This window comes from Neomonachus schauinslandi, chromosome 12, assembly GCF_002201575.2.
Source record: "Neomonachus schauinslandi chromosome 12, ASM220157v2, whole genome shotgun sequence".
Lineage (NCBI taxonomy): Eukaryota > Metazoa > Chordata > Mammalia > Carnivora > Phocidae > Neomonachus > Neomonachus schauinslandi.
The window spans coordinates 27,185,450-27,213,385 of NC_058414.1; the positions used below are offsets into that span (position 1 = coordinate 27,185,450).

The window sequence follows — 27,936 nt, forward strand, 5'->3', positions numbered from 1 at the left end:
ACATACTATTTTTAATTTGTCATGGTATCTTTGTATTATATATGAAGAACATCTCAAAAGAATCTACAATGACCATGCACTTTGATACCCTACTGTAGTTCTGCCTCTGAAAAATACATACTCTTCCCCTCATTCATGAACTTGTACACATTATTCTGTCTGCCAAGAATGACTTCTATCTCTACCCAAGTAACTGCCATTCTGACCCCTATGTCTTCCACTTAGCATTCGACTACACTATTATTAGTGGGAATTTCCAGCTTCCTCCAGTTAATTTCTTCAAAGTTAGTACCATGTCTTCTTCATCTTTATATTACCAAAGCTTAGCTTAGTATCTGGCCTCAGTAAGTAATAAATACATACCTGTTGAACATGTATGAATGACTAAATGAATTAATTGATTTTAGGGCTTTGCTTACTCCAAAACAGCTGACAAAACCCATCAGAAATAATCATTTCTGCCTCTTATTCAATATTGAAAATGTAAATTAAACAGATTTTAACATTATTTTTTATTTAACTATTAATTAACTACTTAACTTTTATTTAAATATTTCTCATGATGTCTGTAAGTTTATAGTTACATAGTAAGTTTATAGTTAAGTTTAAAGTTAGCAATTGACAGGGTTCAGAACATGTTACCCCAAATTATGGCACCTTGGCATACGGAATCTCTTAAGCTGAAGGAACTGGGGAATGGCAGATGTTGGAAGGACTCTGAGGCTTCTTTCCTGAAGCAGCTAAGACTCTCACATGGGAGGTGCCCTTTCTACCCCAGAGGAAAGGAGCATCAGTGTCTCTAAAGATGAGGAATGCTGAGAGGAATTCGAATAAACAGGCCTTGCGAAGTATCCCCCCAGTTCACTGCACTTAGCTCATATCCTCTTGCCCACAACTTTCCGCTTTTCATCAAACCTAGCATAAAAATGCTCAGGTTTAACCCACCTCTTTGCGTCTTCATTTCCTTATGAAGGCTCCTGTGCCCCATAAAACTTATATTAAATATATTTGTATGCTTTCCTCTTGTTAATCTGTGTTTTGTTAAGGAGCCCAAGGTGAGAAACTAGAAGAGTGGAAGAAAAAGATTTCTTTCTTCTTCACCTACACAATCCTAATCCATAAATTAGACAATCTCTTGATGACTCATCTTTGAAAAACTATATAATGTCTCTTTTAGGTCAAGATTTTTATATTGTATCATGTAAATTTTCAAAAGAGTTGAGAAAACAGTACTGTGAATCCCCATGCACTTATGATTTGAATCTAATGATTTTGCCCTAAATGCTCTTCCTAGTCTTTCTGATTTTATTTTCTTTGTTAAATTATTATTTCTAAAGTCCATATATCACAAGTATTTCCCTCCTGAATATTAAGTGTACAAGTCTAAAGCACTTAAATATGTCAATAATTTATTCTCAGAATCATATAATCATATGTTAACAGAAACTAAGAAATAAACACAATGAACCTCTTTTACGACATGGTTTTAACCCAGAGTCATGCATTTTGTATGTATAAAGCAATTTGTTTTGCATTTTATGACTAAAATGATGATTATTGGCTTTCTATGTAAAAATCATTGTGAAAATTTATAATTCCTTCTAAGATTTTAACAGTAATCTTAAATCAGGGTTGTCAAATTAACAAGAAATTGAATGATAAATCCACATAAAAAAGCTTTAACCAAACTGCTTGACATCAGGCAGCACATATGCTTGAGAATAGATATGAGCATCCAGTAAGTCTTCCCAAATCTATAGAGAGCTGAACCAGTTTCATGGGCCATTCTAGAAATGTAGATAAACTTGAAAAAAATGGAAGAGGAAAGACAGGTGTTGGGACTTAAAAACAAAATCCAGTTTACAAAACGTAATATGTCAATAGTTTCCAAATCCAGTAATAATAAGAGCAATTATTTGGCCACTTAAGGTAAAAGAAGGAAAAGTCTCTCACGCATTACTCTTAATGCATAATTTTAGAGCATTCAGTTTATAAAAAGCATCAACACTTTCTTAAACACTTTGAAGACTTGGATTTCTTATAGAAACAATTCAGTGCAATAGAAAACATTTAAATGTAAGTGAAATAATCATTCTTTCCACAGAATAGATGCAGCTTTGAATCATCAAGCAAACACTACTCTTCTTGTTGTCATTTACTGTGGACTAAAAATTCATTTTGCCAAAAAAAATATTTTGCTCTGACATTAAGTAGAGGAGTAAATCTAATGCTGGTTTGCTTTCTGCATCAAAAAGTCTGTGAATGACCCAGGACTCCAAGATGGCGTCAGTCGTACCAGTGAAGGAGAAGCAGCTCATGGATGTGAAACTAGGAGAGCTGCCCAGCTGGATACTGATGCGGGATTTCACCCCTAAGGGCACTGCTGGAGCATTTCAAAGAGGTTACTACCGGTTTTACAACAAGTATGTCCATGTGAAGAAAGGGGGTGTTGCTGGGATTTCTATGGTGCTGGCATCTTATGTGCTTTCCAACTACTGTCCTCGTTGTTACAAGGAACTCAAACACGAGCGAGCAGCTACGCAAGTACCACTGAAGAGGGCCCAGTGTGGAGGCACATTCAGCATTCCTGACCATGACCTTTGCCTGGCACCCTTGAATCCTTTCATATTCTAATTCAGAATTAACATCCAATAAAAGATGACTGGTACTTGGAAAAAAAAAAAAAGTTTGTGGATGTGTGTGTTACTTTTTCCTCCCCCCCCCCTTTAAATGGGTTTGAAAGAACAAAGTACATGGTAAAGGTCACAGCATTTTTTTCCCCACTAGAGACGTAAACATACGTGTTTTATCAGCTAAAATTATCTATATCCTGGATTATTTCTATTACCTTTGCTATTTACCTACTCATTTCTCTCACTAGAGGCAAATATGTTTCCCATGTAAGAAACTGATGTACAGTACAATCACTATTTGCCCATGTCTCAGTGCAAATCAATGAAAGAATAAGCTCATATAACTTTTACAGATGGAAAGACCCCTAGAGATAGCCTGGTTTACCCATTTTACACATGAGGAAACTAGATCTCTATTTTGCATCCTCACAATGCCTTCTCTCTCTCTCTCTTTTTTTTTTTTCCTGGATATACTAACTTCTACCATGTGTTAGCAAATTCTATTTGCTTTTTATTACTAAATTTATGTAACAATTATATTTATTATGTTTCTTTAATTATATGCATTTCAATTAAAATGAACCTTACCTAATTTTCATTGGGCAGGTAAAAGATAAGTAATTTGTATTAATTTACAATTAGGACATAAAATCAAAACAATCACTACTACACATTTTCAACATAAGTATTAAGAGTTTATGTTGATATAGTTTAATCAATTAACAAAGCACATTAAGATAGGATTTTATCATAATCAGTGTTCTTATGGGAAATAAAATTAATACTATCTAATTCACATTACAAACATTTCAATGCTCATTATTTCCAATTTAAAAATATTAAATGGTGTTCACTAATTATCATGAATGTCAGTAATTAAGGAACTCTCAAGGGATTCAAATAGTTATTTTAAACAAACATTAGTTAATATTTAACAAATTATTCAAGAAAATTCTTTCACGAGTTTCTATAAATTAAAACAGTAAGTTACATTCTGTAATTTATGTCAGTAAAGATGCTGACAGTTGTACAGAGGGAAGAAATATATTCCTATTTCCTCCTACTCCTCTGAAGAATGACATCATTATGGCTGCTGGCTGTGTCTCTTTAGAATAAAGGTTAGCTGGTTAAATGGACACTACTCTGTTCTCCATCTTCCTCATTAAAAATTACTCTTGAAGGGAGGTATGAGGCACACTCTAGTTTTATTCCAAGGAATAAAGCATTATCACTTCATTCAAAATGTGTAAAATAGGATTCTAAAATAATTAGCTTTATTTGTACATCTACATAAAGTTGTTAAACCCAGTAACATGGCTTTCCTATATCAACATCATTTAGAGGAATAAACATTTTTTTTTGTACACTCAAGTTGTAGGAAAAAATTGAGGTCCTCATACAAATAAGCCCTCCATTTAACTTGTTAACTAAAATATATTTATAATAACTTTCATAATATTTGTAATTTAGCAATCTGGGAAAGTAGATGTAATGTATAGTAAACAATTTCAATTAATGATGAGGGAAAGCCTTGAGATAAATCAAGCCAGCAAAAAAGAAAAAGACAAAAATTTGAAGATATTACCAGAGATGGTTAAGATTTTATGTGTCATCTTGACTGGGCCATGGGATGCACCGACATTTGGTCAAACATTATTCTGCCTGTGTCTGTGAGAGTACTTTTGGATAAGATTAACATATGAATCTACAGACCTAGGGAGGCAGATTGCCCTCCCTAATGAGGGTGGGCCTCATCCAATCCATTAAAATCCAGAATAGAACAAAGATGCTGAGTAAGAGAGACTCCACCTATTTCACTGCTTGAGGTGGAATCTGAGCTGACTATATATATTTTTTTTTTTGCCTTTGGATGTGAACTGAAAAACTGGTGCTTCTTGAGTCTCCAGCCTGCGGATTTGCAGACTGGAACTACACCATCACCCTCCTGAGTCTCCAGCTTGCCAACTGCAGATCTTGAGACTTCTCAGCCTCCACAATTACATGAGCCAATTCCTTATAATAAATCTCTCTCTCTCTCTATCCATGCTATTGGTTCTGTTTCTCTGAAGAACCCTGACTAATACATCACCAAAGGTGCCCTATTCTACCATAAGTAATAATTCAGGTAATAAACTTGAAAAAATACCAGCCTTGATTTTTCAAAACAACATATTTTCCATATTGTTTTAATTTATAGGGCTGGTACCAAGATTTTACTGAATAACTTTTTTGTGGTCGTCTATGCTACTGGTATTTGGTTTCAAAAGACAAATATAGCACTGTTTAAAGAGCATTTCTTTAGTAGTCCTTTAAAATATAAAATGTGGCATTTGGGGAGGGAAAGATAGTTATAAAAATATACATTTATCCACTTTTCAAAAATTGCAGTTGTCAAATTATAAAGCAGGAAAACAATAATAGAGCCACTAATATTAGCAGAGATGTATTCCAGATGGGTTTTTAAATTATGGCTATATTTTAGAACTGAACTCAGTATTTTAATACATTTTAATAAAAATATGGTAGAGAATCAATGCTATCATGACAAACCACAATAAAATGAGGTAATAATCTATTTTAGCATTCTAAAAATGGAAGATTAAAATTCTTATCTTTAGTATTATTAGTAATGACTAATAACATGTCATGTCACTACAAAAATCAAATTTTCAAGAAATGCAAAATATTTTCTTTAATAAAAAAAGAAATACAACATAAATCAAATATAAGCTTCCTATTTTGGCTCTCTTTTTGGCTTTCCTTGAGTTGTTAACTGCAGTTCATCACTTGAAAGTGATGGTTAGTCTACCTTACTTGGGTTCACAGGTTTCAAATAAAGTATAAATTTCACCAGCTACATGGTCAATTGATGATTGAAGCCCATTCTGGTGTTTAATCATCATAAATAAGCATCACTAATTATTGCTCTTCTTTGTATCAATTTTGATGTAGCAAGAACAGTAGGAGACTTGGAACAAGAGAACAAGTCCAAATCCTCATTGGGATGGTTGAGAGCTATGGTAGCACAGGAAGGTCACCTTCTTGAGTCTTAGTCTCTTCGATAAAATGATACTTTCCTCTAATGGTAGTTGATAGAATTAGGAGACAAACTATGTATATTTTACATATATATGCATATACATTTATATATAAAAATACAGTTATATTTATATATAAATACACAGATATTTATACATATATAAATACGCATATTAGATTTACATATACCTGCATATATACATATTTATACATAAAAGACTAGCATTGTGCCAGGAAAAAAAGCAATCATTAATGGAAATTCAGTCTTTTTTTTTTTTAAGGATTTTATTTATTTATTTGAGAGAGAGAGAATGAGAGACAGAGCACGAGAGGGAAGAGGGCAGAGGGAGAAGCAGACCCCCTGCTGAGCAGGGAGCCCGATGTGGGACTCAATCCCGGGACTCCAGGATCATGACCTGAGCCGAAGGCAGTCGCTTAACCAACTGAGCCACCCAGGCGCCCTGGAAATTCAGTCTTAATGGTTTAGTTAATCCATATTTGTTTTAACATTCTAAAAATTACTACTTTTAGAAAACAGTACTTTAAAAGTAGGAAAAACTGTGGTGTTGTGTTTAGCTCACCTAATTGCCTTTCATGGAAAAAACCTGATAATAATCAAAAGGATTCTTGTCCAAAGACATGCAGTTTCATTATGTGTGCTGGTATGCAACTGATTATGCTTTGCATCTATTTGTAAATTCATTTCAAAGCTCCTTATTCCCTATACTTGTATGCGTCTTAGAATTCTCTTTTGAACGAGTAAGATAACATCTTACGTCGCTCTCTAGTAATGAGTTAAAATAATCTTTGATACATATTCATTTAATTTCTATGAGAGAGAAGACTATAACTTTTAAAAAATATTCTTTAAAACTGCTCTGCATTTTAAACAAATTGCTTTATCTATATACCAATGCAATTTGCACATTAGAAAAGACTTTTTCAGGGCGCCTGGGTGGCTCAGTTGGTTAAGCGACTGCCTTCGGCTCAGGTCATGATCCTGGAGTCCCAGGATCGAGTCCCGCATCGGGCTCCCTGCTCGGCAGGGAGTCTGCTTCTCCCTCTCCCGCTCCCCCCTCTTGTGCTCTTTCTCTCTCTCACGCTCTCTCTCAAATAAATAAATAAAATCTTTAAAAAAAAAAAAAGACTTTTTCAGAAAACTATTTTGAGTATAATTCTTTGTTCCTATATCTTTTTAAAAGAGATTTATTTATTTATTGGGGGGGAGGGGCAGAGGGGAGGGAGAGAGAGAGAGAATCCCAAAGCAGACTCTGCATTGAGTGCAGAGCCCATGGGGGTGCTCAATCTCATGACCCTGAGATCATGACCTGAGCCGAAACCAAGAGTCAGATGTTCAACCGACTGAACCACCCCTGACCCCCTGTTCCTATCTGTCTTTTTAACTTTCACGGTCAATCTTTTTTGAAGTGTGTAAGAGAGTTTCAAACATATGGACTGAGCTAAACTAATATTGTCAATTACATAATACTGCTTTCCAAAGCACAGTTTTTAAAAAAATGAAACAAAGACACATGATAAACTATGATTTAATTTACTGGAAATTACTAACCTAACAATCCTAAAGAAATTACTATATACGATATGGGAATTTTTGTGTCCTTTTATTGTATCCATTAAATGCCATTAAATGTGCTAAGAGAGCACAGATATTCTCATGGAACTAACAAAACCAATAAGGAATCTATATTTACCAGACTGTACCAAGTGGATAGTGTGAAAACGCAGGATAAACTGAGAGCTAACCACACTTTTTCAACATGACAGCTGTGAGAACTCACCTTGATCTTCAAAATAACAATCCCTTTTAAATGACTTTTAACATTCTACAAAGTAAACTAGAAGGTTTATTCAAAGGAAACATCTTTCATTCTTCTATTGTTCCTTTATGACAAAACATTCTCCTTGGATTCCCTTAGATTTTTGACTGCCTACCCCTCTATTGAGCTTCTAAAATAATTTCACGGTACAATTTTTAGGTTTTTGCAAACACTTCCATTTTTTTTCTTTCCTCTTTTTCAATCTTGCCTGCCTCCTAATCCCTGATCATATTCTTCCCTCTGGCAGGCAACTTCCTTCTTAACACCCCGTTCTCAAGGAATCAATTGATGCTTTGAATTAAGCTGCTTTTTTAAAGCATATGCCCTTTGCGAGAACACCCTATTACAATCTCATAAGTGCTCACAGTAACGAGCTGATAGCATTTTCAATTCACTCGGGAAATTGTGTGCCAATCTTACCTGAAGCTGCATAATGACAAACTGATTTTAAAAGTTCATCTATTCATTTGAGGTAAGTACTCCATCAAGATGCTAACACAAATGGTATTTTATGATACCGCACTGCTTGTGTACATGGCATCACTGATTTTATAGTAAATAAAATTGAAAAAAATTGACATTTTAGCTTAGCTAAGTGGAAAAGCATACTAATTTAGTATCTAAGGATTGGGTTTTCTAACGGTTTTTAGCCATAGAACCCCTCCTGAGAGAAAACTACGGACAAAATCCCCACTAAGCTCACTATTGACTTGGAGCCTGGTGGGAAAGGGGCATATGGTTTGTAATGCAAAACATCTATCCATAAGACAAAAAAACCTCTTTTCTTTAAGGTTTTACTTATTTATTTGAGAGAGAGAGCATGAGAGAGAGAGAGCACAAGCACGAGTGGGGGCAGGGGTGGAGGGAGAGGGAGAAGCAGAATCCCTAGCAGGGGGCCTGACCAGGGAGCCTGACGCAGGGCTCGATCTCAGGACCCTGGGATCATGACCTGAGCCAAAGGCAGATGCTTAACTGACTGAGCCACCCAGGTGGCCCTAGCTCATGGCTTTTATCAGACTCCTGTGTACAAAGTATGAAAATGCAGTAGCCAAAGGATAACCAAGCATATTATTCATACTTCATCAGTCTCACATTCAGCGTTTTAGTTAGAATTGAATCTGCATATCTGAAATGAAGATCTTTCAAAGGAAATATTTGAAAGGGCATTTTTAAAAGAATAATAAAAAACCACAGAGTTTTCTTAACCTTAATTTAAAGTTGAAAACTATCTTGGAGGATGATTTCTGGTTATATTTGGTATCATTTCTTAAATTATTGTTTTGGTTGAATGTTTTAAATTGAAAAGGGCCTGATTTTCCCAAATACTCTCTTCCAAGGACCATTCCGAAGCCCAGGGACACATCCAGTGGCGGCCAGAGTGAGCTTTCTAAAATCTCTTTTTCCTGTCAAATGTATAAAATGACCACTACAGCTGGAATCGTATCTTAGAAAGACACATTCTATCCGAACTAGCCCTTGAGACTGGCAGACCTTGGCAGTTAAAACAGGGTAGCTTATTCCAGAGGAACTTCCTTATAGAACCCAGTGGGTCTCAAAGGGAATTTGCTTTCAACTGACAAACTTTTAGAAGTGCCTATTATTGGCAACTGACTCCAGGGAAATAAGTCTACAGGTCCTGGCGTGAGCTTTTTGGGAGCATGAAGCAGAGACATAACCAGTCTCTCTCCAAAAATGAAAAGAGAGGGGAAAGTTACTCAGTAGATACTAGAAAATCTTGTAGTAATCCAAGAAGAGCAAGCTAGGTAGGGCTAATTTTATGGACACAGGAAAGTCATCTGAAGGAGTGGAGTTGCTCTCAAGGACAGTGTTACACACCTTGTCAGCTCTCCTCTCTACCTACTGACTTCCTTGTTTCCTCCTGGGTTTCCACTTCCTCGTGATTTGGGTGTAATCAGCTCACTTCATAGCTCCATTGTTCACTGCAGGCAGGCATCCTTCATGCCTCAGTTCTGACTCATGAGATTCTTGTAGCAGCTTGTGGGTTGAGTAAACTTGCAATCAGGGACAGTGTGACAGATACAGTAATGAACAAGACAAAGTCCTTCAAAGAAACCTCCTGGATCTTATAGTGTTATGATTCTCACTTGTGATAGGGCATGGTCTTTTCAAGGTCATAGAACTGTGGAAAGGACAACTTTTCTATGAATGGGCTACAGACAAAGCAAGCAATGAAATACAGCCCTAGTACACTTGGCCTGCAACTATTTCTCTTGCCACTGCTATACCTCTGTCCCTACTATTAATTACTATTTTTGCTTTGATTGTTCTGATGACTTTTACACTCAAAGGCTTTCACCCATAACCAGGCATACTCGATGCCAGTATGGTGCCCAGACTAGCAGTTGCAACAGCATCTAGGAATTTATTAAAAATGCAAATTTTAGGGTCCTCGCCCAGACCTACCCAATCAAAAAACTCAAGAGTAGGGGCTCAGAACTCTGGGTTTTAGCAATGTTCTGATGCACGCCAAAATTGAGAACCACTGCTCCATGCTTTCAATCCAAATATGTCAGTCTACTCTTACTTTACCTATTTTTCCTCAATACTTGAGCCATAAGAAAATATGAACACATAACTATTTAGGCTTCCTTTCTCTAAGTTAAACAAAACCTTTTCACATTATTCTTCCTCTTGACCACAGGAGTCAAAGCTGTTAATCAATTCCTATTTGGTATCTGCCTGGAATAATGCCTAAAATTCAACTCACCAAAAAAATATATATATAATCAATTTTAAATTTAAAATGACAACAATTCAACTAGATTGGCCAATTCTCCCTTCATTTTTCAACCATTTCAACCTATCATGTATGAAAACAGGGCCAAATAAGAGCTCTCAAACTTCCTAGAATTCTATATATAAGCTAATCTTACAAATATAACAAAATACAGAATTAAAATTTCTCTCTCAGTGGGCACTAAGCTCACTTTCTCTCAAAAGTCATTGCATTATATAACCTTTCAAGATATATTTTGCAAATAGAACCATTTTTTAAAAATGAACCATCACTTGGGAAAACCATATCACAGGAATTAAGAACCAATTAAGAATCAAATTTGGTATCATTTCTTAAATCAAATTTGGTATCATTTCTTAAATGATAGAGCTTTAAGTATTACCAAAAAAAAAAAATCATTAAATTGCATTCCTGGAATGCCATGTCCAGGTGCTTCAGGGTCAATGTTCTCCACATTGCACTCTTTCAGTATATTTTTAAAAGTTTTCCATCAATATATCACTTTCATCTTTGCTAAAATACTCTTAGTAAATGTTTTATGTTCTTTAATCACTATTGCTGTTTAACAATTGTTAATCATTTTTTCCCCAACCCTCTCCATGAGGGGAGGAAATTATCTTTTTAACTGCTATCACTTCAGCACCTGACTCAGTACTTGGTTCATACTTGATGTTCAATATCTATTTGGAGGAATGATGTAATAGATGTAATAATGTGGTTGGCAAAAAAGAAAAAAATATTTTAAAAAGAGAAAATAATGATAGGCTTAGAAATTGTTATGAACTGAAAATATTTCTTGGGAATAGATAGCAAATGCAATGAAAATGCGATATGTTTTGTGATTCATTATCAATTTGTATCTTGGTATCCAGAATATATATTTGATATCCATACTTTAATATCATAAGAAGTTTCCTGCTGCAGCTTCCTTGCCTAAATGCTGCAGGCTATCTAAACAAAACACACAGCTGTCCATGTTTGTCTCACTTTACAGAGGTGGAAATTTTATGACCTTCTTTGTACATTTTAAAGTTGTATATGATTTCTATACTTCCTTACTCAGTGTTTTCACTCTTTGGTGCTAAACACACCTAACTCATTTAACTTGTCTCACATGCTATATTTGCAACCTTACTCAATAATTGATTCTTCTTTGGACTTTCTGCTATTTTTTTGAATTCTACTTCATACATGTGATTACAATTTCAGTGTAGTTCATACATATTAACTCTTGGCCTCATCTTTTCATATAAGTTCTAGTATGACCTACTGGAGTATCGGCTTTTTCTCACTTCAAGAGCAGTGTAGCCTGTAGGTCCAAGACAATCTCATTCCATTACACCTTAATGACCGTCTCCCAGTCTAAGCTAGTAGCATTGACTATTTGTCCCAACATCTTTACGTTTTCTAAATTCTAATGTGTTTTGAAGAATTTCTTTCCCCTATTCTGTCTCTACCATTGTGTAAGTTATCTTTGTTACCGAGCATATTGACACCCAAATACATATACTCATTGCCTAAAAATTTGCTTATGGAAATCTTATTTCTCCATCCAAGAGATAAATTAGGGAGAAAATGTGGCACAGGAACTTTGGACTCTTCTAATTTTGGATGTTATAGTTATTTGATATTGGACAAGTTACCTTCTCCCTATCAACCTCATTGTAAAGGAATGTTGGCAATATTGTCAGAACTATGGATGACATACCCTGAGTACATAAATATATATGCAATAAATGTTAACTATTTTAATTTTGGAATTATTTAAAAATTATAGACACTATTCAAAATTGGTTTCTAAAGGACACTTATATGGAAGGAGAATGTTATTTTCAATTTTTATTCAGTCTTTAAACATCCTTTTATAACTATCCTAAAATTAATCAAATATACACTACCATATTTAATAAAAATAAAATTCATACCACAGGTATCAGTGTATGGACATATACACAAATGTTTGATTTGTCTTAAGACAAATTTTGTCATAGGAAAAATTGATATGTTCTGGTAAAAGCTGACATCCTGGAAATGGAGGGGGGAAACTAGTTTGTTGTTATCACTTCTGAAATTGGTCAGTTATAAAAATAGCAGGAGGATAGAGACATTTTGATTTCTGCATAAATAATGAGCATATGTTTGTAATGTTCCATGATCGCTGCAATTAAATATAACCTTCAAAATTAGGGAATTCAACTTATTTAATATCTATTATTTTAGCTTCCTTACCTTGCCTCTTTAAGGTAAGTAGTTCATCATAAGTAGAGAAATGAATACATTCATTTTATCCTTTTTAATTTTGGAGTTAATAAAAATAGCTGCTTTATTACGGGGCACCTGGGTGGCTCAGTTGGTTAAGCGTCTGCCTTCAGCTTGGGTCATGATCCCAGGGTCCTGGGATCAAGCCCCGCTTTGGGCTCCCTGCTCAGCGGGGAGTCTGCTTCGCCCTCTGCCCCTCCTCCCTTCTCAGACACACACACTCTCTCTCTCCCTCTCTCAAAAAAATAAATAAAATCTTAAAAAAAAATAGCTGCTTGGGGCACCTGGGGGGTTCAGTGGGTTAAGCGGCTGCCTTTGGCTCAGGTCATGATCCCAGGGTCCTGGGATCGGGCCCCGCATCGGGCTCCCTGCTCAGCAGAGAGCCTGCTTCTCCCTCTCCCTGTGCCTGCCTGCCACTCTCCCTGCTTGTGCTCTCTCTCTCACTATCTCTGTCTCTGTGTCAAATAAATAAAAATGAATAAAATCTTTAAAAAAAAAAAAGAGCTTAAAAAAAAGCTGCTTTATTATATATCAGATACTCCACTCTTCTTGGGTTCTTATTTTTATCATTAAAATATTTTAGTCTTGTATAATACTGTTTCCTTTAGCATTTTATAGGATACAGCTAATTTTCAAAATAACTAAAACCAGTTTTGTCACTTTCTCCTGGAAGTCTGTTTAAAAAAAAGAATTTTAAAGTTTTCAGTAAAGCTTTAAAAATGGACTAAGACTGTAAATTTTAGAGTCATAATTCATCTCCCTCTGATCAATGCTCAGTGTTTTATATGCAAATACTAAGACTGCAGCTTAATCTTCAAATATTAACCTTGACTTCTCCTCCCAGGTCTTTACTAAATAGAAATGCAAACTAAATCCTCAGAGACTTGCATTACAAAAAACTTTGTGCAGAATTTTTAGTGCTCAGGCCTCACTCTGCCTGAAGGACATTTCAAGTTTGTTCCTAGCACTATTTAGAATTTAAAAACAAAGGGAAATAATTCTGTTTTTCTAGTCAAAAACCTTTACTAGAAGTGGGAAAATAAAATTAATTTTTTAAAATTTTATTTTATTACGTTATGTTAATCATCATACATTACATCATTAGTTTTTTATTTGTTTTTTTTTTTTAGTTTTTGATGTAGTGTTCCATGATTCATTATTTGCGTATAACACCCAGTGCTCCATTCAATATGTGCCCTCTTTAATACCCATCACCAGGCTAGCCCATCCCCCCACCCCTTCCCCTCTAGAACCCTCAGTTTGTTTCTCAGAGTCCATAGTCTCTCATGGTTCATCTCCCCCTCCTATTCCCCACCCTTCATTTTTCCCTTCCTACTATCTTCTTTTTTCTTTTTTTCTTTTTAAACATAAAATGTATTATTTGTTTCAGAGGTACAGGTCTGTGATTCATCAGTCTTACACAATTCATAGCACTCACCATAGCACATACCCTCCCCAATGTCTATCACCCAGCCACCCCATCCCTCCCACCCCCACCACTCCAGCAACCCTCAGATAAAGGGCTAGTATCCAAAATCTATAAAGAACTTATCAAACTCAACACCCAAAGAACAAATAATCTAATCAAGAAATGGGCAGAAGACATGAACAGACATTTTTCCAAAGAAGACACCCAAATGGCCAACAGACACATGAAAAAGTGCTCAACATTGCTCGGCATCAGGGAAATCCAAATCAAAACCTCAATGAGATACCACCTCACACCAGTCAGAATGGCTAAAATTAACAAGTCAGGAAACGACAGATGTTGGTGGGGATGTGGAGAAAAGGGAACCCTCCTCCACTGTTGGTGGGAATGCAAGCTGGTGCAACCACTCTGGAAAACAGTATGGAGGTTCCTCAAAAAGTTGAAAATAGAGCTACCGTATGACCCAGCAATTGCACTACTGGGTATTTACCCCAAAGATACAAATGTAGTGATCTGAAGGGGTACATGCACCCCAATGTTTGTAGCAGCAATGTCCACAATAGCCAAACTATGGAAAGAGCCAAGATGTCCATCAACAGATGAATGGATAAAAAAGATGTGGCATGTATACACACACACACACACACACACACACACACACACACACAATGGAATATTATGCAGCCATCAAAAAAAAAAAAAAAACCACCACAAGATCTTGCCATTTGCAACGACATGGCTGGAACTAGAGGGTATTATGCTGAGTGAAATAAGTCAATCAGAGAAAGACATATATCATATGATCTCACTGATATGAGGAATTCTTAATCTCAGGAAATAAAATTAATTTTTGAAAAGAAAATGGAAACGTATACGTCTGTGGTAGAGAAATCTTTATCATGAAAAAGTGATTCCAAAGACCATAACATGTACAGTGACAAGAGGCCATATTTTTTTTTTAAGAAAAGATTTATTCATTTGAGAGGGACAGCGAGTGTTTGCACATGACAAAACAGTGTGGGAGGGCCAGAGGGAGAGGGAGAGAGAATCTTAAGCAGACTGCTGAGCACGAGCCCAACACAGGGCTTGATCCCACGACCTGATCATGACCTGAGTGGAAACCAAGAGTTGGATGTCCAACCAACTGTGCCACCCAGGTGCCCCAAGAGGCCATATTCTGAGGGGGAAAAAAGTAGAAAGTAAAAAAAAAAAAAAAAATTTTTTTTTTTAAAGAGCGAGAGAGAAAGAGAAAGAGAGTGAGATAGACTGCTAGCAATAATAAGTCCCTTCCCTGTATCTGCATCTTTGGGTAATCCTCCCCCACATGAACCTATGTTAAGTCATATGATTTTCTTTGGCCAATGGGATAAGAGCAAATACTATTCAAGACTATTCAAGTGGAGACTTCATGAGGGTTTGCCTTCTGAGACTTCCTGTCTCTTGCTGTACTTGTGAACAAGTTAGTCTGTGCTAACCTGCTGGAGAATGAGGGCCCACATGGAGAAGTGAAGAGTGCCAGCCAATGGTCCACTAGCTGACCATCTGCCAACAGCCAGACTTGTGTGATACCATTCTAGATCATTCAGTGACCGATCAACCTGGCAGCTGACCAGACCTAGGAGAGAGTCCAGCAGAGATCAGTCAACATATCACAGACCAGAATTACTATCCCTTCCAACCACAGAACCATGGACTAAAGAAACTGGAGTGTTTGAAGTCCGTCAGTTTTGGGGTGGTTTGATACATAGCAAAAGCTAACTGATACAAGGAACAATCAACAGAAGTGGGGGGCAAGAGCTTTTCCTGAGGAATAAAATAAATTCTCCATTTGGTGGATATTTCAGTTGCTGGCTTTTAAACAGGTTATGATGCCACTTCCCTTTGAAATGTGCACCTGTTTAGTAAGTCTGATTCAGCATAATTTACATTTGTTTTTACCCTGAAAGACAGCTTTGCTGAAAAGGTGAGAAATAAAAGCACCCCACTCTTTCCCTACCCCTACTTGGAGAAGAGTGGTAGGAGAGCTGGAATATCTTAAAACTGGTCTTTGGATAAAAGCAAATCACAGTATTATCACCTGCTTACAAGGTAGAATCAAACCAAAGATCAGATTTGGATTATATTCCATGGACCATATGATATCTTAAACATAATGTATCATTTAGAGACAAAGTAAAAAAGAATAATTTTTTATACTGAGACTTAATAAGACAAGTATCATTGACTAATTTTACTTATATATGCTATTGGAGACAAGTTTTATTTGTTTCCACCGTAATTTCAACAAGTATTTGTCTTTTTTGTTTTTTTCTTTAGAGAGGGGGCAGCAGAGGGAGAGGGACAGAGAGAATCTTAAGCAGGCTCCACGCCTGGCCTGTGAGCCCAACATGGGGCTCCCCCTCACAACCCTGAGATCATGACTGAGCTGAAATCAAGAGTCAAGCACTCAACCAACTGAGCCACTCAGGCACCCTGAGAAGTCATTTTCAATGTGCCTGACATTCTACTCATATTTATGCTTTCTACTCTTTTCGAGATTTGAGGAACAAAACTTTCATGCAAAAATGTATGGTTTCTTTTATTTTTATGTCAGCCCTTGCGCTCATAATTATCTGGAACAGCTGTAACACAGTCTGCTCTCAGTGAAAATTAAATGTTATTGTAAGCTGTGGGTCATTTTCCTTCTGAACATCAAAGATCTACAAAGATATACCATCTCCCTTCTTTGATTTTTCTAACCTTCAAATAATTGAAAAAGGAAAGATAGTTTAATATTTTTCCTTGCCTTTGTTGGGGAAAGTACCAACTTAGAAATCTTTAATAAAAGGACAAGAATACATGCTGTGACCTTCACAGTATAATTTCATCAAACCCACAAACAACTAGATAAATTCATCTATTAACAATACCATGAAGAAAGTTTTATTCACGGAGTTAAGCACTTGGGTGGTTAAATATTTATTCAGTTGCATAGCTTCAAGCCTCTAACAGTGCATTCACTTATTTTAGTTTACAAAGAAAGGAGAATTCCATGAGAGACTATGGACTCTGAGAAACAAACTGAGGGTTTTAGAGGGGAGGGGTTGGGGGGATGGGTTAGCCTGGTGATGGGTATTAAAGAGGGCACGTATTGCATGGAGCACTGGGTGTTATACGCAAACAATGAATCATGGAACACTACATCAAAAACTAATGATGTAATGTATGGTGATTAACATAACATAATAATAAAAAAAAAAGAAAAGAGAATTCAAGTGAATGGTGTCATATTACTATCAAAGAATATGTCCTGGAATATATATCAGGATATAAATCTATTGGAAAGATATGGATAAAAGTAAATTTCATTATAAGAATATTATATAAACTATAGTCAACTAAAAGTGTGTTTCTTGGGGCGCCTGGGTGGCTCAGTCATTAAGCGTCTGCCTTCGGCTCAGGTCATGATTCCAGGGTCCTGTGATCAAGCCCCGCATCAGGCTCCCTGCTCAGCGGGAGGCCTGCTTCTCCCTCTCCCACTCTCCCTGCTTGTGTTCCTTCTCTCGCTGTCTCTCTGTCAAATAAATAAATAAAATCTTAAAAAAAAATAAAAAATAAATAAAAGTATGTTTCTTATAGCCAGTAACTTATTAAAATAATTTAAATTTTTATTTGCATATGCTAATACCTTGATCATTCATTCTTTAGAAGCTTATCTCTCTATTGAATTATGATGGTTAATATATCAAACTTTCGTTGGAAAATTTCAGACATACGCAAATGTTAAGTAAATAGTATATAAACTATAAGGAAAGATGGGGAATGTAAACTTTAAACCAGGCAGTATTAAGCCCAGCTAAAAATTTGTGTTCTGTTCCTAAAGCAGAAGAGGAAAATGTCACAGCTTAGATAACCATAATATGGCTAAAATGTACCCAGGAGTTTCTTTTTTTTTTTTTTTTTTAAAGATTTTATTTATTTATTTGACAGAGAGAGACACAGCGAGAGAGGGAACACAAGCAGGGGGAATGGGAGAGGGAGAAGCAGGCTCCCCGCAGAGCAGGGAGCCCGATGCGGGACTCGATCCCAGGACCCTGGGATCATGACCTGAGCTGAAGGCAGTCGCTTAACCAACTGAGCCACCCAGGCGCCCTACCCAGGAGTTTCTAATTAGTGCTCTTTTTCTGTAAGTAGATTTGTTATCAAATATGTGTTTTTCAGTACCCCAAATGAAAGTGTAAAATGTGTTATGCTGAAAGAACATGACCAAACTATGTTTAGCGGTCTTTATGATAGCTAAAACTCCAACTAATTTCCATGATAGTTATGTGTGTTCTATGAGATTTCAAAATCTGTAAGTTGGATTTCACATTCTCTCATGTATGCAGTATGTTTTCTATTTGCCTCAGTTAAATGTATTATCCACTTACTATTGAAAGCACCAAAGAATTCGGCTTAAATTTAAAAATAATTATATTAAAATTTACATTTAAACAGGTAGATCATCACAGAATGATGGATATATAAGGACAGAAGGTTAGATAGATAGATGGATAGATATAGAGAAATAGGTTGATTGGATAGCACTACTTAGTCCATAACAAGAGAGTTGGGACATATTTTATGTAAAACTCAAGAAATTCAAAGGATAAAGAATAAATTAATAGACATGGAAAGAATATATGGCTCCTTTTTTCCCAATGGGACCAAAACTGCAGCAAGTTTTAAAAACTGTATGTTGTATCCTAGCCCTTTGTTGTATAGTTTGTATTTTCCATACTCATGACTATTTTAACTTAAGTTAGAATTTGAACAATAGGATGTCAGTAACTTGCCAAGGCTCAAGATGTTACTCTAAAAATATTAGGGGATCTAAGACATATTCTAGCAGTTAAAAAAATCACATATATCTTGCAAGCAGACACTTAATTAGTATTGCATTTATTTTACACTGTAAGGTAATATACAGATATGTAATACTTTGCCTAAATAAGTCTCTAATAATGCAAACTAGACAAAATTGAAACAAATTTTAAAAAGTGTTGTAAGAGTATCCACTCATTTTAATTCTAGATGAAGCATGTGATAGATGACAGAGGGTTTAAAGCAAGAATAGAGGAAAATTGGCTCTAGGAGAGAGAATGCAGGATAATTTTTTTTAAGGTTTTATTTATTTATTTGACAGAGAGAAACACAGCTAGAAAGGGAACACAAGCAGAGGGAGTGGGAGAGGGAGAAGCAGGCTCCCCATGGAGCAGGGAGCCCGATGGGGGCTCGATCCCAGGACCCTGGGATCATGACCTGAGCCGAAGGCAGACGCTTAATGACTGAGCCACCCAGGCGCCCCCAGGATAATTTTTTTTAATTATAAAAAAGTCTAAAGAAATATATCTCAAGTTAGATGTTTGGAAGTAAAGTAATATTTTGTTATTCTCTCATATTTATTATAAATGTAAATAATCTTAGAGCATTGATATTTTAATAAATCATAAGGGAATAGCAAAAATGTCTTCATATAAAATTTTATCTCAATTTTGACATTACTTTTTTCTATTTTTAAATAAACTAACCTGAAATACATTGATTTTGAGGAACATATGTAAGCTAAAGAGCTACCAGATTTTGAAAAAGATCTAAATATTAACTTGTAATGTTGGTACATGTATGAAAAGGGATCTCACCTCATAATTTCTACCTTTCTAAAGTTTTGGCACAAGAACATTGTTTGCATCCAGTTATGACTGAGACAGGTCTCTCATAAGAAAGTACTGCAAAGAAACAACAAAATATGTTTCACACATCCGCCAAGAAGTTTTCTTAGGTCTCTGACATTTAATTGGTTTCATGACTATATTGCTTAACCTTCCTTTTCTACTGTTGAGCTATTAAAAGATAGAATTCATAGCTTGGGCTACTCAAAAGGCATCATCCAATACAGAAAAATGTTTTAACCATCCCTTGCAATTCATAAAACAAATGAAAGACCAATTATTAAAATGCAGGTAGAGAACATATTCTTCCACAATTATTTCAAAGCAAACGCCTCTTACAGTAGAAGCACTTGCAACTAAGAGAAAACCTAGGATTCACTATAATAAAAAGCAGATGACTTCAGAATAAAAATGTATTATGCCTAAATTTGATTAAATGTAGACATAACAAAAGACAGCTTATTCAAATATGGGCCCTTTAGACCTGTAGAGCTTGTTAAGTCCTTGAATAATAAAAGTCACAGAAGTTATGGAATCAGTTAGTACCGATATTTGAATTAATCAGATATGTATAGAAATTCAGTTAATGACTACTCATATTGTAAGTATTGAATATATGAAAAGCTAAATTTGGCCATGTTTTATTAAGACAAATTCTAAAAGATATAATTTATCCCATTATGAAATTTAACTATTTGCAGGTATATGTTGAATTGAAGTTTTGTTAGATTTTACTTTTCACAGTTGAGTGACATATTTAATTATCCTTAACTCTATTAGGACAGAGATTTAAAAAAAAAAACTAATAGCTATTGGTTATTTATTATGTATAAACTGTGTATTATGTAATAAACTATATAAATGCAATCCACTTGTATGTTTTGATTACTTGGGTGTGATAATCTCAGTCTGGATAAGCAAAATAATTTTGAGTATTCTTCTTAAAAATTATAACCAATATTTAAATTCAAATTTAAAAACTGAAATTAAAAATCTTAAATTTTTTTAAAAAAACCCTCAATTTATCATTTGTAGTATAGACAAAGAAATAAAATTTAGAGTTGCATAATTGTCTAGTATATTTTGACTTGGATTAGAGTAAATCAAATTATGATTAAAACTGGCCTACTACATTGGCAGATATTTCTACATAACACTCCAGCAGTACAACCATTATATACTAAGAAATACGACAAAGGAAAACATGGTTAATGGAAACCTGGTTCAATGCAAAATGTTTTGTGTAATTTTCCAGTTAACAAATACAATGTGGATTTGAATAAAAACTAGGAAGAAGTGTGTCAACTTCCACAATTATTTTTTTTCCCTTCCTAATTCACACTTCCTATAGCCAATTTAAGATGGTCTAATTACTGGGGTACCCTGGTGGCTCAGTTGGTTAAGTACCTGCCTTCTCCTCAGGTCGTGGTCCTGGGGTCCTAGAATCCAGCCCTGCTGGGCTCCCTGCTCAGCAGGGAGTCTGCTTCTCCCTCTGCCCATCCTCCCGCGCTTGTGTTCTTTCTGGTATGCTCTCTTTCTCTCTCTCAAATAAATAAATAAAAATCTTAAAAAAAAAAAAAAAAGATGGTCTAGTTAGAAAAATAGCCAACCTGGCTTGTTAAATTTGTTTTTAGAAGACCAACAATGAATGAACTCACTGAAGGAATAAGTCATTCTTGGGGCATCTGGGTGGCTCAGTCAGTTAAATGTTCGGCTCAGGTCATGATACCAGGGTCCTGGGATCGAGCCCCGCATGGAGCCCCAGGTGGAGCCCCGCATCAGGCTCCCTGCCCAGTGGGGAGTCTGCTTCTCCCTCTCCTTCTGCCCCTGCCCCCCATGCTCTCTCTCTCTCTCTCAAATAAATAAATAAAATATAAAAAAAAAGAATAAGTCATTCTTATAAACATGATAAAGATTCTTGGTTTTACCAAATTTAGTTTACCAAAGCACACTCTACTCTGTGCCTAAACAACCAGTCAATTTAATTCTATGAGACAATTCCATTAAAAGAAAAAATCATGCACAGCAACCACAAAAATCTAGACTTTAGTAAGAGGATGAACTTGGTATCATCTTAAGTATCTTTATCCAAAATTCTTCCTAAAACTCAGCAGGAATAATTACAAATAGAATATTCTAATCTTTCTATTTCCTATTTTTAAAATAAGACATTTCTTGATTACTCTCAAAATCATCTTCCTTAATCATTTCTACCGTGAACTAAGTAATGTGTTCAAAAGTAAATTCAGCCTTACTACCACCTTCATTTTAGTTAAAATCACTGACTCAAGTTATTCTCCATGCTTCCTTTCAATCAGCTCCCTTACTTCTAATTTCTCATGAAATCCTGTATATTCTATCCACATACTATCTGTCACATGCATCCCTTTCTCTTTACCTTCATTGGCCCTTCTTCTACTTAGACTTTGATCATTTCTTTGTTGTATCTTTTTTTTTTTTTTTTAATCAGAGAGAGAGACCCAGAGTGAGTGGCAGGCAGAGGGAGAAGCAGGCTCCCCGCTGAGCAGGGAGCCAGATGCGGACTCGATCCCAGGACCTTAAGGATCATGACCTGAGCGGAAGGCAGCCACTTAACCAGCTGAACTACCCAGGCATCCCTCTTTGTTGTGTCTTACTAACTGAATGATTCTCCACTTGTCTGGAGTATACTTCCCCAGCTAATTCCAACTTTTTCATCAAACACACTTCATGAACTTTCTCTGGGAGGCCTTCTTTAACTTTTCAACCTGATAAATTTCATTTCTGTGCTTCCTTTATCTCTCTATCTTAGTATTTATGCCATTGAACTATAATTGTCAATTTATATAACCCTCTTCTCTTTGCCCTGAAGGCAAAGCCTGTATTGTTTTTTAAACTCCTGTTCCAAGCAAATATGAGGTGCTAAATGTTTGTTTAATGAATATAGGTGCCAAAAGCAAAAAAAAAAAAAAAAAAACTTGATCCTATTAATACATTGAATTCCATGTCAAATGATATCAGATCTTCATTATTGCATAGTTACACTCCCTAGATGATAAGTTTGGCTTTTAAAAACAAAGTTAAATTAATTTTAAGTAGTTTAAAAGTTTCATAAATTAAGCCTTGCACATGTCTACTCTGAAACTGATTTACTATCCTGGTTTTTCAAAAGTAGTATCAGAATGCTAAAGTCATTTTATAATGGTAACTGGAATTAAGAATTCGAACTTCGTAAGATTTAGCATCGTTCAAGGATCCGTATCATGGCTGAGGTCCTTCACTTCACACATGTCTTTAAAAACAAAATTCAACACATATTTTCTAAGTCCCTACCATTGTGTATTATTTTACCATTAAAGATTCCAAACTGTTTTTTAAAATGTTCCATATAACACTCTATTGCAGTATATTGCTACTCTGCTTATAGTAATATTTACAGGAATGGACCTTGAATTATTTTTCTTGTAACTTAAACTTCCATGTTGCAAAAAAGGGAAGTGAATTCTATCAATTTTCCTGTCTGAAAGACTTGTCCCTAATGAATAATAGTACCACTGGGTTTTAAACTACAAATACTGCTTTATTTTGTTTTTCTTAGGGTATGTTTATTTACTTAACCTATATAGCACTTTAAAACTAAAATTTCAAACTACTTTTTAATTTTTTCAATTTAATAAATGAAATTTTACACTATGAAAAAGAAATTTTGCAAACATCAGTAGATTAAATCTAAAAACAAATATGGCAGCAAATGACATAATTTCATCACTACAAGTGATAACTAAAATCTGGAACTTGATGAAAGGTATTAGCTGACCAATTAATCATTAAACTGCTACTGAAGTCAGAGTAGTAGAAAATGGACTCAAACTCTACGTGAAACAGTCTGTCAGAGTATATAGTAGAAATGAATTGGGAATGTTTTTATTTCATTCACAAGAAGTTTTGTTTACACTGCCAATCAAGGGTGGTGGTTGGGGGATTTTTCTGAGCGATAGGAAATCCTGTCACTGTTTTTACTAGTGGAAAGTAATTAAATTAACTGCAAAATACCAACATCGTTCCTCTTTATGTGCTGTGAGAAGAAATAGAATTATACATCTTAAGAAAACGAAAGTTGTTTAAAGCAAGCCTAATGAAAGGCCATAACTATACTACTCCTTAACTTCCAAGTCATGGAGAGAAATCTGCTTTCTATTGCAGTCAAAAATTCAAGTATTTTCCTCATAGATACAAGGAAGAAAGGGTTTATTCATCCATTAATTCATTCACTCATTCATTTATTTTAGAGACAGAGAGAAAGTGCTCCATGCATGAGGTGGGGGAAGGGCAGAGGGAGAAGAACCCTAAGTCGGCTCCAAGCCCAGCGTGGATCCTGAGGTGGGGCTGGACCTCACAACCCAGCTAACTTGACTTGAGCAGAAATCGAGTTGGATATTTAACTGACTGAGCCACCCAAGCACCCCAAGGAAGAAAGACTATTATCTCACTTTAAAAAAATAAATAATGGGGGCACCTGGGTGGCTCAGTCAGTTGAGCATCTTTTGGCTCAGGTCATGATCTTAGGGATCTGAAATCCAGTCCTGGCTTGGGCTTGGGGCTCGGTGCCAAATCTGCTCATCACCCCCCACCCCGTGTACCCTTCCCAGCTCCCCCCTGCCCAGCTCCTACACTGGCTCTCTCTCAAATAAATAAAATCTTTTAAAAAAGTAATAGAATAATGATTAGCAGTTTGTACTCATAATGAGAAATGGAATTGGAAACTAACTGCAGTAGAGTTTTCCTGAGACACAAATTACAACTCTATTTTTAGACTGTTCAAGTCCAAATACATGAAAATCTAGATAATAAAAAATATACCTCCATTCTCCATTGGTTGAATGAAAGTCTGAAAACCAGCAGTAATTCTGCTCTGTAGACCACTTCTATCAAGTGTTCATGATGGAAAAGTGAAATCTCTGGGATCAATGGTTGGTGAAAATAAAGTTAAGCAGAAGCACACAGACCAGGTAAAAATGCCCATTATTTATCATTGATAAATTAATTTCTATTTGGGTGGCCAGACGCTGGAGAAACAGGATTGCCATCTCATCTCTTACTTGAGAGAAACTATTTTTAGATACATTTTCTTTTTTACATTAACAATGACATGTCTCCCCTATAACAATGTCTACCCTACACTACGTATATAATATATATCATGTATTCAACATTTATGGAGCACAAGATAATTGGTACCAGATAACTGATTTGCTATTAAATATATGCCACTGTTGACTGAATATATAAATTTTTTTTAAAAAAGTGCAGTGTACCCTTCATATATGTCTGTGACAGGCCATCATTTAAGTAGACTTTGAATACTGACAGATAATTTTTAAGTTCTCAAGGTCTCTTCACTGATCCCTCGTCCTCCACACTTGCCACCTTCCAATTCCTGCTCCATGGAACAGCAAAAGCGATCTTCCCAAAAAGAACTCAGTTACATCATTTCCCTACTTAAGCCTTGAGGTGTTTTCCCAGTACACCCAGGAAATATCTTCACTCCTTACCTTAAGCAGGAGTCTTTCATCCTCTGGCCCCTGCCTATTTCACAGTGTGTGACATTCCCACACTAGTCATTGTTTCCAGTTATCTGAAGATACTAAGCATTCTCTGGTCTCCTGTGATTTGCACCAGCTGTTCCCTCAGTCTGCAATGCTCTCTCACTGCTCTTCTCATGGGCAAATCCTTCTCTATACTTACACTTCAACAGCAATGCCCCATTCACAGAGAGGCCTTTCCTGACCCCCCCCCCCACCTAAATTAAGATCCCCTCCCCCATTCATTGCTTTCATAGCACTCACTGAAAAAAGTGATCTTTTTTTGTATTTGCCTTCTCAATTCTTTGCTGTTTATCTCCTTCACTAACATGTACATGGGGTGGGTATGGGGAGATTTGTCTTTTTTTTTTACCATTACATCTTGAGTATATAACACAATTCTCTGGTCCTTGATATATGCTGAATAAGTAAATGATTGCACATTAAGTAAGACAATGTTGATTTGCAATATGAGTATTAAAGTAATGGGAATATCACAGAAGCCATTTATGATCACCTTATTGTATTAGGGTATTAAGATACCATAAACTGATAAGTGGCTGGGCCAATCAGCTTCTTCTGAAAACCCTCAACAATTTATATATATTTCTCTTTACTGTATATATTTTCGACTCCATGTCTCAGCTAATTGTGTTCATACAGTTTCTATTTTATTAAATCAAAAAGTCCAAGGGGACTTGAAGAACTTTCTTTTTTTTGTTTTGTTTAACTTTGGGTAACTAGTTGAGTGATCCTTAAGCCTTGAGCAGCAAGGATATAGGCCAAACAAGAACTCCACCACTGGACTAAACTATGTGAAGTCTGGAAAGTTATTTAATTTCTGTAGGTCTGAAGCTCCTCATCTGTAGTGGGTACCTTACTTCACAGAATTTTGGTAAGATCAAAAGAGACAGTATATCAAATGCCATGTACCTGACAAATGATCAATAATGGTAACGATAATGGGTTGAATGGTAACCCTAACAACGGGAACATGTGGATATAATCTTATTAGGAAATAAGGTTTCCTTATCTGGAAAAGGGTCTTTGCAGATACAATTAAGGATCTCAAAATGAAATCATTTTTGTGGACCTTAAATCCAACGACAAGTCGCCTTGTATAAGTGACACAAGGACAGAAGAGGAGAAGGTCATGTGAAAATGGAGGCAGAAATTGGATCACTTAAGTTCAACTTACATATATTACAAAAAACAGAAATATTGGTGTACATGTATGTGCAAATAGAGATAAATGCACTCACTTGAATACATATCCTCATGTTATCATCTTCATGTCATCGAGTCATTTCTATTACCTATGAAACATGGGAACTGGGCTAAAGTTGTGAATCTGATATTGGGGGACCTTGGGGGGGAACCTGAGGAGTCCTGAATCCCTGCCAAACAAGCAAATGTTGCAGTTATAGTCAAACATACCTTTTTTCTAAGGAGAACATGTAGAACTGCCATCAGATCTCAGATGGGTTTGGGGCCATCAAAAGAGGAATGATCTCAAATTTGGAGAATCTTGGAGATCCTTTCTAGCTGTTACATCGATAAAATGTTTCCGTTTGATATCACTTTACAGCAGCCAGAGAGATTTGGCATGCTATTTTAATCAGCAAGAACCTATCTTTGAAGACCAACAAGCCAAAGAAGGGACTATAATAGAGGTTGTTTTAAGTAAACTTATCTTCCTCCAAACATTATAATAAAAATCTACAGGTTTCCGCTTCCTCATGCTCAGTCTGTCATTACCCACCATGCTCCAGCAAAGGAAATAATCTCTATAGTCAACAACATAAATACAGACTCCAGGTTTCCTTGAGCTCGGAAATTGCTATATTCAAGTTAAAGGGTCATAGTATGCATGAAGACAGAGAAAAGAAAGTAAATGAAAAATACATAGTTTCCTTATTTCTTTCAGTGCAGGAAACTTCAAGGTCATTCTTACCAGAGCCATATTTCTGCATTTTGTACATTGAAGGTTATGAAATAAAGGTGAGAGTGGACAAGTATCTGAAGAATTGGGTATTGTGAAGTTTTAAATTCACTGTTTCTCTTTTATTCCTTTCTAAAGTTTACCAAGCAGAAACTGAAGAATCCTCTGCACAATATCATCACATGAAGAAAATGTCCAAAGTAAAACATAATAAATCTTATGTCAAGCAATTGCTTGTAAAGAGATGGTATGTGTCACACCTCTTTCAAGTTAACAGAATTTTAAATTATTTGAGGCTTGCGAGGAATATGTGATGGATTATGAGGCAATGTCTCTTGATAATTAGAACAAACTTAGTTTTCAGTTTATTGAGTATGGATTTGTATAAAGAATATGGGGAATACAAATGAATTATTAGGTTAGAATAAGGTGTTGTACATCTGGCATAAAGGTTCTTTTTCTACAGCATATGCACAATGAGTGCCCCTTTATTACTTGAAAAGTACAGAAATAATTAGGTGGATAAAGGTCTTCCACTTAAGAGTCATCGGATTGGTTTTTAAAAGTTATGCCTTTGAAGAGTGACTGCCTTCCCCTAAAAATGAACTTTTCTGTGGCTTTTAAAAATAGCCTGGATTAACTGCTGAGTGAGCCAGTGGTAAGTACTGGTTAAGGGTGCAAGCTCTTATACCAGATTTCCTGGATTCTAGGCTGTTTCCACCACTTGTAAGTTGGGTGACCTGAGCAATGACTTAGCTTATGCACATCTCAGTTTTCTTTTCTCTAA

At 35.8% G+C, this 27,936-nt stretch overlaps 1 protein-coding gene and 1 pseudogene across 1 annotated transcript in view; one reads left to right on the plus strand and one right to left on the minus strand.

Moving 5' to 3' along the window:
* Positions 1-27,936, minus strand: part of SEMA3E (semaphorin 3E) — a 243,878-nt gene that overhangs the window by 164,039 nt on the left and 51,903 nt on the right. The gene's annotated exons all lie outside the window — the stretch shown is intronic.
* On the plus strand, positions 2,281-2,554 carry LOC110579932 (annotated as a pseudogene).